This window comes from Nyctereutes procyonoides, unplaced genomic scaffold, assembly GCF_905146905.1.
Source record: "Nyctereutes procyonoides isolate TBG_1078 unplaced genomic scaffold, NYPRO_anot_genome, whole genome shotgun sequence".
NCBI classification, from domain to species: domain Eukaryota; kingdom Metazoa; phylum Chordata; class Mammalia; order Carnivora; family Canidae; genus Nyctereutes; species Nyctereutes procyonoides.
This window is the reverse complement of record NW_026575035.1, coordinates 22,769,870-22,784,281: the sequence shown is the minus strand read 5'-3', so window position 1 is coordinate 22,784,281 and position 14,412 is coordinate 22,769,870. Positions and strand designations below refer to the sequence as shown.

General features: G+C 41.0%; 1 pseudogene; it reads left to right on the top strand.

Annotated features, from left to right (window-relative positions):
- Positions 1–827: 827 nt before the first annotated feature.
- Positions 828–1,300, top strand: LOC129505190 (60S ribosomal protein L23a-like; annotated as a pseudogene).
- Positions 1,301–14,412: the final 13,112 nt, after the last annotated feature.

Sequence of the window (14,412 nt, the reverse complement as noted above, 5' to 3'; positions counted from 1 at the left end):
TCCCTGCCTCTCCCAGAGGTTGGCCCTATCACTTTCTAACTCTCCCTCTCTCAGATTTTCAGTGTCTGCACCATGTCCTCTGCCTCCAGCCACAGCACAAGCAGGACTTCCCAGTCGAGCATGCCAATATGAAAATAGGCACATAAAGATACTGCTATCTCTTTTTAATGGCATAAATTACTAATAACAACAGAGATAAAGAAAACCTCCTTATTCAATTAAGAGACCTCTGGAAACTCAAACCACAATAATTAAGGAAGGATGACTATAAGCAGGATGGGAGGCCAGTAGAGGTTAAGAGGGAGGGAGGCTGGAGAGCTCAAAGTTCCCTAAGCATAGTTCTCCACTCGGTTTTCCAAAGCGAATGTCATATTCTATGAGAAAATAACTAAATCAAAATATATTGTTCAAAGCAATGGGAACTTGGTGCACAAACTGGTTGTGGGGTCTTCCTGAGACTCATTTTAACAGGGATGATTGAAGAAGAAACGAGGCAGATGCATATTTATAGGAAGTAGTATGTTGTGGGAGTGGGGGGGGGGAGAGTCTCTCTATGGGGAGCAGCTGCGGCATGGCAGGCCATTGTGATCTGGACACCTCATCCACTCATGCAAGTTTGTGTCCTAAGGAACTGTGCTGCGCATCAGGGAGATTTCCTAAGAGCCTTCAATGTGAAGCTTTGAAAGCCCTGGCTCCTTCCTCATTGGAAGAGCCCACTACCACTGGCCCAGGAAAAAATTTCTTCTTAAAAACTCTACTTTGAATAGAAAGCACCAACAGATTAAAAAAAATTTTTTTAAAGACTTTATTTATGCCCTTTCACGAAGATGGCACCGAAGGCGGAGAAGGAAGCCCTGCCCCTCCCAAAGCCAAAGCCAAAGCAAAGGCTTTGAAAGCTAAGAAAGCAGTGCTGAAAGGTGTGCACAGTCACAAAAAAAAGAAGATCCGTAGGTCGTCACCTACATTCTGACGACCCAAGACCCTGCGTCTCTGAAGGCAGCCCAAATATCCACGAAAGAGCACCCCCAGGAGAAACAGACTTGATCACTATGTCATTATCAAGTTTCCCCTGACTACTGAGTCAGCCATGAAGAAAATAGAAGACAACAACACACTTGTGTTCATTGTGGATGTCAAGGCCAATAAGCACCAGATCAAACAGGCTGTGAAGAAGCTCTATGACATTGAAGCAACCAAGGTCAATACCTTGATCAGGCCTGATGGAGAGAAGAAAGCATATGTTTGACTGGCTCTTGACTATGATGCTTTGAATGTTGCCAACAAAATTAGGATCATCTAAACTGAGTCCAGCTGGCTATAAATCTAAATTTAAATTTTTTCACCATAAAAAATACTTTATTTATTTATTTGAGAGAGAAAGCATGGGCGGGGGGAGAGGGAGAGAATGAGCAGCAGGGAGGAGTAGAGGGAGAAGAAGGAGCAGACTCTCTGCTGAGCAGGGAGCCTGACTCGGAGGACTCAATTCCAGGACCCTGGGATCATGAGCTGAATTGAAGGCAGACACTTAACCAACTGAGACACTCAGGTGCCCAGACTTTCTTATAAGGAAAAGAGAAAAAGAATAGAAGAAGCACACCAAAGATGAAGAACACTTAGGAAAATGTTGGAAGAGGACAATGAAAATTTTGCCCAAATGGATTTTTGTGAATTCAAAACCTTGATGAAGCAAATCAACGATAAAATGGAATCCAAAGCAAAGATGTATTACAGTTATATGGCTTGGAGAAGAGATCAGGAACCTTGACCTGGAGCCACATTGCCACCCATGATTAAAAAACCACACATGGGGAAAGAGCCATGCTGAGCAGAGCTGTAGCTCCTGGGTCTAGACCCAGACCTATCCTGTGGTCCTCATCAGCAGAATAAATACCCCATGTACTTCTTCATGACATGCCTGGTGCTGGTCACCAGACACTAGGCTTCTGCAGATATCCATGCAACATTACTGCACTTGCCAGTAGAAACAGAAGTGGCATTTCTATGTCACCTCTGCCTCCCAGCGCTCATGAGAGTGCATCTGATTTATCAAATCTTTTTTTTTAATAAATTAATTTTTATTGGTGTTCAATTTACCAACATACAGAATAACACCCAGTGCTCATCCCGTCAAGTGCCCCCCTCAGTGTCCGTCACCCATTCACCCCTACCCCCCGCCCTCCTCCCCTTCCACCACCCCTAGTTCGTTTCCCAGAGTTAGGAGTCTTCATGTTCTGTCTCCCTTTCTGATATTTCCCACACATTTCTTCTCCCTTCCCTTATATTCCCTTTCACTATTATTCATATTCCCCAAATGAATGAGAACATACACTGTTTGTCCTTCTCCGATTGACTTACTTCACTCAGCATAATACCCTCCAGTTCCATCCACGTTGAAGCAAATGGTGGGTATTTGTCGTTTCTAATGGCTGAGGAATATTCCATTGTATACATAATCTAAATCATATCTGGAGCTGTAGCTACAAAAATGTCTGAAAAAGGAGACTTCAGCTTTTCAGTCACTGCAACAGAGGGAAACAGCTAGAATGAGAGCAAGTAGAATCAACCTGCCACATCCATCAGAAAATACTTCAAGGGAATACAAATGCAAATCATATAATCAATGAAATTTGGTGGTATAAGAGAGAAAAGGTAGCTGATATCCTATAAATGTAATGATTTCATCTTTGCTCATATTAGGTAGTAGATATTGAATATACAGTTTTTTCAAATCAAGAGCCACAGAGAAAATAATATTTATAAAAAAAGAAAATTATATTTATATACCAAATGCAGCACATGGGTGAGCCCCCACTTCCACCTTATTACTGATGACATACCTATAAGCCACCATACAGCGTGCTGTGCAATATACCCATTGAAAAGCTCTGTTCTAAAGAATAAGAGAATTAAGTGTGAAATGCCCTTTGTGAATTTTTGCCACAATTATAAATTAAAATACCCTAGGTATTTATTTTACACATATAACTTCACATGCGTAAAATGACATCTTTATATAGATATTCACTGAAGCACTTTTGCAATGACAAAAGCTTGGAACCACTTTTTTTATTGGAGTTCAATTTGCCACCATATAGCATAACACCCAGGCTCATCCCAGCAAGTGCCCTCAGTGCCCATCACCCAGTCACCCCAACCCCCCACCCACCTCCCCTTCCACTACCCCTTGTTCATTTCCCAGAGTTAGGTGTCTCTCATGTTTTGTCACCCTCACTGATATTTTTCCTCATTTTCTCTCCTTTCCCTTTATTCCATTTCACTAATTTTTATATTCCCCAAATGAATGAGACATATAATGTTTTTTTTTGTTTTTGCTTTTTTGTTTGTTTGTTTGTTTTTGTTTATACCTTCTATCTCTTTGTTGAAGAATAATCTCCTATTGCCTAGGATCTTGTTGAGAATTTTTGCATCCATGTTCATCAGGGATATGGGTCTATAATTCTCCTTGTGGTGGGGTCTTTGTCTGGTTTTGGAATTAAGGTGATGCTGGCCTCATAGAACGAATTTGGAGGTTTTCCATCTCTTTCTATCTTTTCGAACAGCTTTAGTAGAATAGGTATGTTTCTTCTTTAAACGTTTGATAGAATTCCCCTGGGAAGCCATCTGGCCCTGGACTTTTGTGTCTTGGGAGGTTTTTGATGACTGCTTCAATTTCCTCTCTGGTTATTGGCCTGTTCAGGTTTTCTATTTCTTCCTGTTCCAGTTTTGGTAGTTTGTGGTTTTCCAGAAATGCATCCATTTCTTCTAGATTGCCTAATTTTTTGGCGTAAAATTGCTCATAATAAGTTTTTAAGATCATTTGTATTTCCTTGGTAATGGTGGTGATCTTTCCTTTCTCACTCATGATTTTATTAATTTGAGTCTTTTCTCTCTTCTTTTTAATAAGGCTGGCTAATGGCTTTATCTATCTTATTAATTCTTTCAAAGAACCAGCTCCTGGTTTTGTTGATCTGTTCCACAGTTCTTCTGGTCTCGATTTTGTTGAGTTCTGCTCGAATCTTTATTAACTCTCTTCTTCTGCTGGGTGTAAGGTCTATTTACTGTTTTTTTTCCAGCTCCTTTAGGTGCAAGGTTAGCTTTTGTATTTGAGTTCTTTCCAGTTTTGGATGGATGCTTGTACTGCGGTATATTTCCCCTCAGAACTGCTTTTGCTGTATCCCAAAGATTTTGAACGGTTGTATCTTCATTCTCATTAGTTTCCATGAATCTTTTGATGACTTTTCTTCCCTAATTTCCTGGTTAACCCTTTCATCTTTTAGCAGGATGGTCCTTAACCTCCATGTGTTTGAAATCCTTCCAAACTTCTTCTTGTGATTTAGTTCTAGTTTCAAAGCATTATGGTCTGAAAATATGCAGGGGACAATCCCAATCTTTTGGTATCGGTTCAGACCCGATTTGTGACCCAGTATGTGGTCTATTCTGGAGAAAGTTCCATGTGCACTTGAGAAGAATGTGTATTCAGTTGCGTTTGGATGTAAAGTTCTGTAGATATCTGTGAAATCCATCTGGTCCAGTGTATCATTTAAAGCTCTTGTTTCTTTGGAGATGTTGTGCTTAGAAGATCTGTCGATTGTAGAAAGCGCTACATTCAAGTCACCAAGTGTATTATTATCTAAGTATGTCTTAACTTTGGTTATTAATTCATTGATATACTTGGCAGCGCCCACATTCGGGGCATAAATATTCATGATTGTTAGGTCCTCTTGTTGGATAGACCCTTTAAGTATGATCATCTCTTACTACAGTCTTTGGGATAAACTTTATCTGATATGAGGATGGCTACCTCTGTTTTCTTTTGAGGACCATTTGCATGGTAAATGTTTCTCCAACCTTTTATTTTCAGACTGTAAGTGTCCTTAGATCTAAAATGAGTCTCTTGTAGACAGCAAATAGATGGGTCTTGCTTTTTTATCCAGTCTGACACCCTGCGCCTTTTGATGAGTTCATTAAGCCCGTTCACGTTCAGAGTTACTATTGACAGATATGAATTTAGTGTCATCATGATATCTATTCAGTCCATTTTTGTGGATTGTTTCCTTGGACTTCCTCTTTCTTTTACAGAGCCCCCCTTACTATTTCTTGGAGAGCTGGTTTGGTGGTCACATATTCTTTCAGTTTCTGCCTATCTTGGAAGCTCTTTCTCTCGCCTCCTACTTGAATGAGAGCCTTGCTGGATAAAGTGTTCTTGGCTGCAGGTTCTTCTCATTTAGGACCCTGAATATATCCTGCCAGCCCTTTCTGGCCTGCCAGGTCTCTGTGGAGAGGTCTGCTATTAACCTAATGCTTCTCCCCATAAAAGTTAGGGATTTCTTGTCTCTTGATGCTTTAAGGATCTTCTTTTTATCTTTGGAATTTGCAAGTTTCACCATTAAATGTCGAGGTGTTGAGTGTTTTTTATTGATTTTAGGGAGGGATCTCTCTATCTCCTGGATCTGAATGCCTGTTTCCCTTCCCAAGTTAGGGAAGTTCTCAGCTATGATTTGTTCAAATACACATTCTGGACTTCTGCCCCTTTCAGCGCCCTCGGGAACCCCAATTAAATGTAGATTTTTTCCTTCTGAGGCTGTCATTTATTTCCCTTAACCTTTCCTCATGTTGTTTTAATTGTTTTTCTCTTTTTTCCTCAGTTTCTTTCCTTGCCATCAACTTGTCTTCTGTGTCACTCACTCGTTCTTCTACCTTGTTAACCCTCATCATTAGGACCTCCAGTTTGGATTGCATCTCATTTAATTGATTTTTAATTTCGGCCTGATTAGATCTAAATTCTGCAGTCATGAAGTCTCTTGAATCCTTTATGCTTTCTTCTAGAGCCAGCCGTAGCTTTATAATTGTGCTTCTGAATTGGCTTTCTGACATTGAATTGTAATCCAAATATTTTTAACTGTGGGAGAGGGGACTGTTTCTGATCCTTTCTTTTGTGGTGAGTTTTTCCTTCTAGTCATTTTGCTCAGTGCAGAGTGGCCCAAAACAAGTTGTACCGGAAAAAGGAGAAAAAGAGAGGGAAAAAAAAAAGAAAAGAAAAGGAGGGGTTGGGGAACAAACAGAAAACAACAACAACAACAAAAAAAAAAAAAAAACAAGGGGGAGTATCCTCTGATTCTATATACTGTAAATCCCTCGACTTCTCCTGGAACTTTCCATGCTGCTTGGTCAATAACTTGCTTTTCCCCTGTCCTTCCAGCTGGTCTTCTCTGGGAGGGGCCTGCAGTGCTGATTCTCAGGTGTTTGTACCTAGGGGAGCTGCCCAGCCCCCTGCCAGGTGCACGGCTCAGTGGGAGCTGTTTATCCTGTGAGGTCCCTGCTCAGTCCCAGGTACAAGGTGACACCAGGGGGAACAACAAGAGTGGCAGCGGCCAGTCTCCATCCCTGGAGTCAGCTCCAGCAGTAACTACCGCAGCTCCCAGTCCGCAGGGGCCTGGATGTTCTGCACAGCTCGGGGCTGCCCGGCGGCAGGAGGGTCCTTGCTGTCCTGGGCCCTCCCGGCCTCCACCTGTCCCGGGGGGAAGTGCCGGATCCTGAGCAGTGTCCCCGGCGCCCTGGAATCCCGCTCCCGGGGCCGCGCAGCCCCCTCCGCGTGGAGCCTCTTCCTCCGCCCAAGCCCCTCCGAGCTGCTCCGGGTCCCGCCGTGCACGCTGCAGCCCTTAGGGAGCTCGGCGCACTCTCCGGGACGCAGGTGTCTGTTAGTGTCCCAGGGAGCCCGAGGGCATCCCCGCCCTCTAGGGTCCTGCTCCAACTCCCTGCGAGCCCCTTTCCGCCCGGGAAGGTTGGTGCAGCTCCTGCTTCTCCGGGACGGGGCTCTCCTGTCCTGGGGACACTCGCCCCGGCCTCAGCCCGGCTCCTCGCGGGGCCCCTCCCCCTCGGAGGCCTTTTGTTCCTTTATTTCTTTTTCCCCGTCTTCCTACCTTGATAGAAGCGCGGACTCTTCTCACTGTAGCATTCCAGCTGTTCTCTCTTTAAATCTCAGGCCGAATTCGTAGGTTTTCAGGATGATTTGAAGGTTATCTAGGTAAGTTGGTGGGGACAGGTGACTTGGGGACCCTACTCTCCTGCCACTTGCCCCGCCTCTCCTTGGAACCAATTTTTACTTATATAGAGGGCCAGTAAAATAAATAATGACGTTTCCATAGTATAGATAGTAATATGCAGTAGTCAAAAGTATGAAACATTTCTATCAGTATAGAATGGTCTTTGAGATGCACACTGAGTAAAAGCAGCAATACGAAATTAATCTGTTTCCAAAAATAGGATACATCAGTGCACATATGTGTTTGTGTGTGCTTGGAGTCTGTTCTAGTGATTCTCCGTCTGTCTCTCCAGATGTGCTCCCTACCCTTCTCTACCCTTCTGTGTGTTCTGGGTAATTGACCTGTATGGGCTATGCACTTGCCTGTTCTCTGGGTTCTACTGGCCTCTACAGATAGTAAACCCTGAGAAGAGATTGGAGGGAGGAAGGACAGGGAACCCAAGGTCTATTACCTCTCCAATGTGGCTTTATCCCTGTGGATCACAATGGATTATTTGTGGGGATTCATGACTGTGTATTTAGTTCTCAGATCTAAGTCAGTTATTACACCAGTGATCCAACTGAGATAAGGCTCTGTATATGGTGATTCTTTGCCCAAACCTTCTTTAGAAGGACCTTGGCCATTTATCAAGGTGATTGCCATAAGAAAATGGAAATGCATAGATTTTCTGAGGATTATTATTATTCTTTCCTGGTTTAACTGGTTGCTAATACCCAGAGAAAGGAAATAATCCTTTAGTACACTGGTAAAAGTGGGAACTTATGGAAATCATGTGATGAATGAAATTCTAGCTTCAGTTCATCCCAGAGAGAGTCCAGTAGGAGTGCAGACCCATCCTGTGATTACTTCCCCAACCCCCAAATATATAACGGAAATAGATATGCTTAGTAACAAGATAATTTACAATATGGCAAACCAAAAGCAATAGCACACTCCTAAGGAAATGACAGAGGTTTTGCTACCATTGACAAATTGAGAGGTGCAAGAGTAGTTATTCCTACTTTATCTCCATTTAGTTTGCCTTTTCGGACAAAACAAAACCAGATGGATCATGGGGAAGGATTCTATATTGCTGCAAACCTTATTAGGTGATGATGCAATCACAGCTGTGATTCCAGATGTTATTTCTTTATTGCAGAAATAAACATAGCCCCTGATATCTATTTACTGTCACTGTATTTTCCCCACTGATATCAGCATGGATAATCAGAAACAGTTTGTCTTCATATGGCAAAGATAAAAGGAAGACCTTCATCAACAACTCTGCTGTTTGTCGTCATATTGCATAAGGCTGTGCTGATCAGTTAGGGAGCCACTAGCCACATGTGGCTATGGACCACTAATAATGTATCTACAATTACAGATGTGCTGTAAGAATAAAATATATATCAAATTTTCGAGACTGAGCATGAAAAAATTTTAAATGTTAATAACATTTTTTATTAGTTGAATATTGAAATACTATTTTGATGCATTGGGCTAAATAAAATATTATTAAACATGTTTCATCTGTTTATTTTTACTTTTTAACTAGGGTACCCAAAAATATTAAGGGGCAAATGTGGCTTTCATTTTCTCTTCATATTATATTTCTTTTTCTTTTTTCAGAGAGAGATAGTGCAAAGGGGAGAGGGAGGGGCAGAAAGAGAGGGAGAGATTGAATCTTAAGCAGGCTCCACTCCCTGCACAGGGCCTGATGCTGAGTTCAATCTCATGACCCTGAGATCATGACCTGAGCCAAAATCAAGAGTCAGATGCTCAACCAACTAAGCCACCTGGGTGTCTCTGTTCATATTATATTCTGTTGGACAGCGTTGGTCTAGAAGAAACTAGATTGTATTGGTAACCAACAGTTCACCATAAATGTCCATTAAATTGATGAAATTAAGTAAGAAGGAAGTAGGGCATCTCTGATGCCTTTGTAAATTTTATGTATGTCAAGAAGTAAATGATTCAGAGACCTGCCACACCAGTGAAGATTCTGAGGCTCAGGAGTCTTTGTGATATCTCTCCTAAAGTGAGAAATACATTGATGCATCTTGCATTGCACACCATATATAAAGACATACAATGTTTGGAGCCACTTTTCAGATTTTAAAGGCAACAGGTCCCGTATTTGGGCATGTTGCTTTGACCTACTTTATCTGGTAACCAATAAGACTCAAGTAAGACCCCAGGTAAAACCAACCAATGAACCAAGCAACAAAGACACTTTTAAAGGCTCAGAAGTAGGTCCTGCTGCCCTGCCTCATGGGCCTTATGTCACAATAGGCCCTTTGATCTCAGAGGGTCTGTTGCAAGCTCCAGAAGGGAAATCAGTGTGAGTCTCTTGGGCTCTGGAGTAAAGTCATTCTATTTTCTACTACTGAGAATTATTCTCCTTCTGAAGGGAATCTTAGAGATTGCTACTGTACTTAGTAGACAATGAATGCTCAACCATGGTATATCAAAGAACTGGCTGGCATGAACTGGGTGTTACACAATCTAGCTATTCATAAAAATATACATATTCCAAACATTCCATTATAAAACAACATGAATAAATAGTGCTGGCGAGCAATTCAGGCTCCCAGGGTTCTTTTTTTATTTATTTATTTTTATTTTTATTTTTTTATTTTATCATTTTATTTATTTATTTATTTTTGCTCCCAGGATTCTTGTTCTTAATCATTTGCCATTTTCCTTCTCAGCTCAATTCCATGGCCCCATGGCATGTCCCGATGACCAAATAACTAAAAGAGGAAAAAGCATAGGCCTGGTCTCCTACTGTGTCTACTGCACTTCTGCTTTGCTCTGGGGTGGCCCTGGAAGGAAATCTTCTTAGTGGCTGTAACCTTAAATTGAAAGCATTTTGTGAAATGAGAGATGGCTTCAAGTACAAATCTACACTGAATCATAAGTTAATGGGCAGGCAGGTTGGACATGAACTGAAAAATAAAGCAAGACTGAGTAGTTGCTGAAAACGTGATTTGAAGGAGGGGTACACAGATAGAACTTTGTGAGTTGTCCTGGGATGTGGAAATATTCATATGGCACGTTAGTGTGCTCCACAGCCTCTTTCGGCAAACCCTCTAGTCAGTAAGACTGTGTGCAAAGTAGGCATGCTGGCGGAGATGGAGGACATGGACTTTGTCTTACCAAAATTTATCTGGCTGTTTTGACTGCTGAACACACAATTTATAAACAGGCAAAGCCAACACTGATACCCAGTGTATGATCTCCCCTAAAGAGTCCCCTTCTGGCAGGTTGACTATATCTGACCTGTCCCATCAACCACTGACTGTCTTCAGAAACCTCAGGGGGTGGCTAAAGAAAACAGAAACATAACAGCTATGTTTATGATACCTGTTTCTTCTATCTTCTCCTTATTCCACTAACCTATTTAAACTACATTAGTGATGGCTAATGTTTTAAGTTTTAGGGAGAAATATCAGATTGATATCACTCTGTGATGACAGTGTAACTCTGTCCCCAGAATGTGTCCTCTGTGTAGAGATACAAACTTTTCACTGGATAGAAAGGTAACTCTGGTGGCTAAAGGACATGGGGTTAACTATACTGGATACCTTCAGATCTGCTTACTACCTCTTCATAGTATTCTCTACCTGTAAGTTTGGCCTGTATGGACCACACTGATGAACACTCTTGCCTTCTTCAATTGGGTTTAGTAAATGTGGAGCACTAGAAGAATACATTGTTAAAGTTTGTTTTTTTTTTTTTTTTGAGGTGAGAAAACTGTCCTCATGGAGTTTACAGGTTTTTTAAAGCTATTATTATTTACTTATTTATATTATTTTTAAGATTTTAATTCTAGAATAGTTCACATACAGTGTTAAATTAGTTTCAAATGTATAATACAGGGATCCCTGGGTGGCGCAGCGGTTTGGCGCCTGCCTTTGGCCCAGGGCGCGATCCTGGAGACCCGGGATCGAATCCCACATCGGGCTCCCGGTGCATGGAGCCTGCTTCTCCCTCTGCCTGTGTCTCTGCCTCTCTCTCTCTCTCTATCATAAATAAATAAAAAATTAAAAAAAATGAGCATCCTTTAAAAAAAAAACAAATGTATAATACAGTGATTCAATGCTTCTATACATTACTCAGTGCTCATCATGGTAAATGTTCTCTTTATCCCCTTCACTTATTTGACACATCCCTCCACCCACCTCCCTTCTGGTAACTATCAGTATGTTTTCTATAGTTACGAGTCTTTTTTTTTTTTTTGGTTTATTGGTTTGTTTCTTTTTTTCTTTGTTTATTTGTTTGTTTTTTATATTCCACATCTGCATGAAATCCTATGGTATTTGTCTTTCTCTGACTGTCTTATCTCGCATAGCATGATACTCTCTAGATCCATCTATGGCAAGATTTCATTCTTTTGATGGCTGAATAATATTCCAGTGTGTGTGTGTGTGTGTGTGTGTGTGTGTTGTGTGTAGGCTGCTTCCATAATTCAGCTATTATAAACAATGCTGCAGTGAACATAGGGGTTCATATATCTTCATATTAGTGTTTTTGTATTCTTTGGGTAAATACCCAGTGGTGGAATTACTAGATCAAATATCAATTCTTTTTGAAATTTTTTGAAGAAACTTCAGACTGTTTTCCACAGTGGCTGCACAGATTTGCATTCCTGTCAACAGTGCATGAAGGTTCTTTTTCTCCAAATCCTTGCCAACACATGTTGTTTCTTGTATTGTTGATTTTAGCCATTTTGATAGGTATTAGGAGATATCTGATTGTGGTTTTGATCTGCATTTCCCTGATGATGAGTGATGGTGAGCATCTTTTCATGTGTCTGTTGGACATTTGGATGTCTTCTTTGGACAAATATTTGTTCATGTCTTCTACTAATTTTTTAGTTGTATTATTTGGGCTTTTTTCAGTGTTGAATTGTATGGATGGAGTTTACATTTTAGCAGATGAGACAAAAAACAAACAAGTAAGTAAAATAACATCAAGTAGCACAATGAAGAAAAATAATTAGATGGGAAACTTATCTAGAGGCCTCTCGTGGAGGGAGTTCCATTTAAATTAGGACATTAACAAAATGAGAGGTAGTTCCAGAGAAGATGTGGGGGAAAGTATCAAGGCAGAGAAAAGTACACCTGGGGTATTGCTAGATGCTGGAGAAGAAAATGGAGAGACGTAAGAGGTAAGTTTGGCAGTAGGCGTTTCAGATTGTGCAGAGCTTTGGAAAGCATCACATGTATCTTAAATGGAACCTGGACTGTAGGAGGAAGTCAACAGGTAGTTATTGTACTAGAGAGTGGTGTGATCTAATTTACATGCAAAAATATCACCCTGGCTGCCACGTAGAGAATTGGCTGGAGGAGGCAAGATTAGAGACATGAATTGGCTACTGCAGTGTTCATGCTGTGGGCTGGTGTCAGCTTCAAGTAATATGGAAACAGAGAAAGTGGGAAGAGTTTTTTAGACTGTGGAGAAGTTGGACCCTGTACTTTATGGTCAACTAATATTCAATAAAGGAGGAAAGACCATCCATTGGAAGAAAGACAGTCTCTTCAATAAATGGTGCTGAGAAAATTGGACATCCACATGCAGAAGAATGAAACTAGACCACTCTCTTGCACCATACACAAAGATAAACTCAAAATGGATGAAAGATCTAAATGTGAGACAAGATTCCATCAAAATCCTAGAGGAGAACACAGGCAACACCCTTTTTGAACTCAGCCACAGTAACTTCTTGCAAGATACATCCACGAAGGCAAAAGAAACAAAAGCAAAAATGAACTATTGGGATTTCATCAAGATACGAAGCTTTTGCACAGCGAAGGATACAGTCAACAAAACTCAAAGACAACCTACAAAATGGGAGAAGATATTTGTAAATGATGTATCAGATAAAGGGCTAGTTTCCAAGATCTATAAAGAAGTTATTAAACTCAACAGCAAAGAAACAAACAATCCAATCATGAAATGGGCAGAAGACATGAAGAGAAATCTCACAGAGGAAGACATAGACATGGCCAACACGCACATGAGAAAATGCTCTGCATCACTTGCCATCGGGAAATACAAATCAAAACCACAATGAGATACCACCTCACACCAGTGAGAATGGGGAAAATTAACAAGGCAGGAAACCACAAATGTTGGAGAGGATGTGGAGAAAGGGGAACCCTCTTGCACTGTTGGTGGGAATGTGAACTGGTGCAGCCACTCTGGAAAACTGTGTGGAGGCTCCTCAAAGAGTTAAAAATAGACCTGCCCTACGACCCAGCAATTGCACTGTTGGGGATTTGCCCCAAAGATACAGATGCAATGAAACGCCGGGACACCTGCACCCCAATGTTTCTAACAGCAATGTCCACAATAGCCAAACTATGGAAGGAGCCTCGGTGTCCATCAAAAGATGAATGGATAAAGATGATGTGGTTTATGTATACAATGGAATATTCCTCAGCCATTAGAAACGACAAATACCCACCATTTGCATCAACGTGAATGGAACTGGAGGGTATTATGCTGAGTGAAATAAGTCAGTCGGAGAAAGACAAACATTATATGTTCTCATTCATTTGGGGAATATAAATAACAGTGAAAGGGAATATATGGGCAGGGAGAAGAAATGTGGGGGAAATATCAGAAAGGGAGACAGAACATAAAGACTCCTAACTCTGGGAAACGAACTAGGGGTGGTGGAAGAGGAGGAGGGCAGGGGGTGGGGGTGAATGGGTGACGGGCACTGAGGGGAGCACTTGATGGGATGAACTTGGGTGTTATTCTGTATGTTGGCAAATTGAACACAAATAAAAAATAAATTTATTATAAAAAAAACATTAAAAAATAGATTGTGGAGAAGTACTTTAAAGGTAGGGTTAAAAGGTCAATAGGCTATGCTTTCAGAATAGATGTGGGCTTAAATGCAAAGAAATTGATAACTAGGGCATGGCCTTAACAGCTAGGCCCACAGCATCACCATTAATTGAAACAGGGAAGATGGGAAGGAGGTTTGTGAGTGGGAGGAAATTAAGAACTCTGTGTTAGATCCTTTATGTTTGAGATTGCCATTTTCCAGGTAGAGTATATTGGAAAGGCAGTTGGGGATAATATTCAACTTTGAAACTCAAGGGAAAGTCTGGAATAAAAGCATAAGTTTGAAGTACATTAGTGTATAGATGAATTTTAAAACCAAATACTGGCTGTAGATATCTAGAAAATTTGTTCAGATAAAAACAGGATATGGCTGAGTTTTGAGATATGAGTCATGCCAATATTTAGACTGTAGGAAGATGAAGAAGTGCCAGCAAAGAAGAGAAGAGAAGAATAATGAATTCGGGAGGAAATAGCATGGTATCCTGAGATCCAAGTAAAAAAATTGTCTTTAGATAGAGGAAATGATCAA